The sequence below is a fragment of the Gasterosteus aculeatus genome, unplaced genomic scaffold (assembly GCF_964276395.1).
Source record: "Gasterosteus aculeatus unplaced genomic scaffold, fGasAcu3.hap1.1 HAP1_SCAFFOLD_33, whole genome shotgun sequence".
Taxonomy (NCBI): Eukaryota; Metazoa; Chordata; class Actinopteri; order Perciformes; family Gasterosteidae; genus Gasterosteus; species Gasterosteus aculeatus.
In genome coordinates, this window is record NW_027554891.1 from 60001 (window position 1) to 65000 (window position 5000).

Consider the following 5000-nt stretch of genomic DNA (forward strand, 5'->3'; position numbering starts at 1 on the left):
TTTTTTTGCCCTCCTTATCGTCCCGACTGGAAACTTTAACTCCGTATTTTAAGTCAGAAAATTAAAGTTCTTTTCATCCAGGAGACCGACCCTTCCTTCAAAGCGTCCCAAGTGGTCCTTCGTCATCGGATATCTGTCGGGAAATACCGCTCCATGGAACTGTTTATTTCATCCATCCGCTGCACCTGCTGTTCTGCCATCAGTGTCCGTGAACAGTGCTTCTTCATCGGATATCAGCCGGGATCTCACGCTCTCTGGAACTGTTTAATTCATCCATCCACTGCACCTGCTGTTCTGACATCAGCATCCGAGAATAGTGTCCCGTACTGGGACATGGTCTGGGATCTCCCGCTCCATGGAACTATGTTCTGTTTATTTCCTTCATCCACTGCACCTGCTGTTCTGACATCAGCATCCGACAATAGTGTCCCGTACTGGGACATGGTCAGGGATCTCCCGCTGTCTGGAACTGTGTATTCATCCATCCGCTGCACCTGCTGTTCTGCCATCAGTGTCCGTGAACAGTGCTTCTTCATCGGATATCAGCCGGGATCTCACGCTCTCTGGAACTGTTTAATTCATCCATCCACTGCACCTGCTGTTCTGACATCAGCATCCGAGAATAGTGTCCCGTACTGGGACATGGTCTGGGATCTCCCGCTCCATGGAACTATGTTCTGTTTATTTCCTTCATCCACTGCACCTGCTGTTCTGACATCAGCATCCGACAATAGTGTCCCGTACTGGGACATGGTCAGGGATCTCCCGCTGTCTGGAACTGTGTATTCATCCATCCGCTGCACCTGCTGTTCTGCCATCAGTGTCCGTGAACAGTGCTTCTTCATCGGATATCAGCCGGGATCTCACGCTCTCTGGAACTGTTTATTTCATCCATCCGCTGCACCTGCTGTTCTGACATCAGCATCCGAGAATAGTGTCCCGTACTGGGACATGGTCTGGGATATCCCGCTCTCTGGAACTATGTTCTGTTTATTTACTTCATCCACTGCACCTGCTGTTCTGACATCAGCATCCGAGAATAGTGTCCCGTACTGGGACATGGTCTGGCATATCCCCGTCTCTGGAACTATGTTCTGTTCATTTCCTTCATCCAGTGCACCTGCTGTTCTGCCATCAGTGTCCGACAATAGCGCTTCATCATCGGATATCTGCCGTGAAATACCGCTCTCTGGATCTGCTCTGTTCTGGCAGGTAATCAGGGAGATTTTAAGTAGATGAGTGTCCGGGAATAGTGGGCCGTTCTGGGACTTGGTCTGGGATATCCCGCTCTCTGGAACTATGTTCTGTTTATTTCCTTCATCCAGTGCACCTGCTGTTCTGCCATCAGTGTCCGACAATAGCGCGCCGTTCTGGGACTTGGTCTGGGATATCCCGCTCTCTGGAACTATGTTCTGTTAATTTCCTTCATCCAGTGCACCTGCTGTTCTGCCATCAGTGTCCGACAATAGCGCTTCATCATCGGATATCTGTCGTGAAATACCGCTCTCTGGAACTGTGTATTAGTCCGTCCGCTGCACCTGCTGTTCTGACATCAGCATCCGAGAATAGTGCGCCGTTCTGGGACATGGTCTGGTCTCTGCCGCTCTCTGGAACTCTGTATTCATCCATGCGTTACACCTGCTGTTCTGACATCAGCATCCGAGAATTGTGTCCCGTACAGGGACATGGTCTGGTCTCTGCCGCTCTCTGGAACTCTGTATTCATCCATGCGTTACACCTGCTGTTCTGACATCAGCATCCGAGAATAGTGTCCCATACAGGGACATGGTCTGGTCTCTGCCGCTCTCTGGAACTCTGTATTCATCCGTCCACTGCACCTGCTGTTCTGCCATCAGCATCCGAGAATAGTGCCCCGTACTGGGACATCAGCCAGGACGCACCGCCGTCATCTCGTTCGTTCGCTCAGTCATCCATCCACGAAAGCTACCGATCAGCCACAGTGCCCGGAATGATGCCTCCTGCCGGGGTAGCGTCCGCTTGCTCCCCGACAGCCAGTTCTGCATGAGGCTCCGGTTCTTCCACCCCCGCCACTGTCCGAGGGTGTCCGAAAATACTGAGGTCTGAGTCGGATCCGAACCGCACAACCACACGGTCTTCACGACTGGAGGCCTATGTTTCTAAAAACCGGGTTTCAGGAATCTGCGACCTGGTGGCCCAGTGATGTCGGCTGGAACTTTTTTTTTCCGGTCCGCTCAAAATTCTCCAGGCATTTTCTGAGCTTTCCTTCACATAGTCCGACTTTTACTTAGTTTCTGACGGAGCCAAAAAAGTCCGGGTTTTTTTGCCCTCCTTATCGTCCCGACTGGAAACTTTAACTCCGTATTTTAAGTCAGAAAATTAAAGTTCTTTTCATCCAGGAGACCGACCCTTCCTTCAAAGTGTCCCATACAGTGCTTCGTCATCGGACATCGGCCGGGATCTCCCGCTCTCTGGAACTGTGTATTCATCCATGCGGTACACCTGCTGTTCTGCCATCACTGTCCGGGAATAGTGTGTCGTTCTGGGACTTGGTCTGGTCTCTGCCGCTCTCTGGAGCTCTTTATTCATCCATCATGTACACGTGCTGGTCTGCCATCACTGTCCGGGAATAGTGTGTCGTTCTGGGTCATGGTCTGGGTTCTGCCGCTCTCTGGAACTCTTTATTCATCCATGCGGTACACCTGCTGGTCTGCCATCACTGTCCGGGAATAGTGTACCGTTCTGGGACTTGGTCTGGTCTCTGCCGCTCTCTGGAGCTCTTTATTCATCCATCCACTGCACCTGCTGTTCTGCCATCACTGTCCGGGAACAGTGTGCCGTTCTGGGTCATGGTCTGGGATATCACGCTCTCTGGAACTCTTTATTCATCCATCATGTACACCTGCTGGTCTGCCATCACTGTCCGGGAATAGTGTACCGTTCTGGGACTTGGTCTGGTCTCTGCCGCTCTCTGGAACTCTTTATTCATCCATGCGGTACACCTGCTGTTCTGCCATCACTGTCCGGGAACAGTGTGCCATTCTGGGTCATGGTCTGGGATATCACGCTCTCTGGAACTCTTTATTCATCCATCATGTACACCTGCTGTTCTGCCATCACTGTCCGGGAATAGTGTGTCGTTCTGGGTCATGGTCTGGGATATCACGCTCTCTGGAACTCTTTATTCATCCATGCGGTACACCTGCCGTTCTGCCATCACTGTCCGAGAATAGTGTGTCGTTCTGGGACTTGGTCTGGTCTCTGCCGCTCTCTGGAGCTCTTTATTCATCCATCCACTGCACCTGCTGTTCTGCCATCACTGTCCGGGAATAGTGTGTCGTTCTGGGACTTGGTCTGGTCTCTGCCGCTCTCTGGAACTCTTTATTCATCCATGGGGTACACCTGCTGGTCTGCCATCACTGTCCGGGAACAGTGTGCCGTTCTGGGTCATGGTCTGGGTTCTGCCGCTCTCTGGAACTCTTTATTCATCCATGGGGTACACCTGCTGGTCTGCCATCACTGTCCGGGAACAGTGTGCCGTTCTGGGTCATGGTCTGGTCTCTGCCGCTCTCTGGAGCTGTTATTTTCCTCCATGCGGTACACCCACTGCTCTGCCATCACTGTCCGAAAATAGTGCTCCGAAATCGGGTAAGTCGCGCGGGGAGCCACCCCTGTATCTCGGCTCCAGGAGCGTCTTTCCGCCCGGGGCCTGGCCCACTATGCTTAGGTCCAGCTGGGGAACGCTCCCCCCGAAGCTCGGGGCCCTGTCCTGGAGATCTCTGTTTCCGAAAACCAGGTTTCTGAAATCTGCGACCTGGTGGCCCAGTGATGTGAGCTAAAAAAAAATTTATCGAAGCGATCTAAAAAAGCCCAGGCATTTTCTGGGCTTTCCTTCACATATTCCGACTTTTACTTAGTTTCTGACGGAGCCAAAAAAGTCCGGGTTTTTTTCGCTCCACATAGTCCCGACTGGAAACTTTAACTTTTTTTTTTTTCCATTATTTCACCCGCGGAGGTCCGCAAACACCTCCAGGGGCCCACAACGGCCGAATTAAGCCAGGAAAAAGACACCAGAACCCGGATCTCTCTACCAGACACCCCCAGAGCCCGGAACACGGACCCAAACACCTCCAGAGGCCCACAACGGCCGAATTGAACCCGGAAAAAGACGCCAGAACCCGGATCTCTTTACCAGACACCCCCAGAGCCCGGAACTCGGACCCAAACACCTCCAGAGGCCCACAACGGCCGAATTGGACCCGGAAAAAGACGCCAGAACCCGGATCTCTTTACCAGACACCCCCAGAGCCCGGAACTCGGACCCAAACACCTCCAGAGGCCCACAACGGCCGAATTGGACCCGGAAAAAGACGCCAGAACCCGGATCTCTTTACCAGACACCCCCAGAGCCCGGATGAGCTCCACAAACACCTCCAGAGGCCCACAACGGCCGAATTGAACCCGGAAAAGGACGCCAGAACCCGGATCTCTTTACCAGACACCCCCAGAGCCCGGAACTCGGACCCAAACACCTCCAGAGGCCCACAACGGCCGAATTGGACCCGGAAAAAGACGCCAGAACCCGGATCTCTTTACCAGACACCCCCAGAGCCCGGAACTCGGACCCAAACACCTCCAGAGGCCCACAACGGCCGAATTGGACCCGGAAAAAGACGCCAGAACCCGGATCTCTTTACCAGACACCCCCAGAGCCCGGAACTCGGACCCAAACACCTCCAGAGGCCCACAACGGCCGAATCGGACCCGGAAAAAGACGCCAGAACCCGGATCTCTTTACCAGACACCCCCAGAGCCCGGAACTCGGACCCAAACACCTCCAGAGGCCCACAACGGCCGAATTGAACCCGGAAAAAGACGCCAGAACCCGGATCTCTTTACCAGACACCCCCAGAGCCCGGAACTCGGACCCAAACACCTCCAGAGGCCCACAACGGCCGAATTGAACCCGGAAAAAGACGCCAGAACCCGGATCTCTTTACCAGACACCCCCAGAGCCCGGA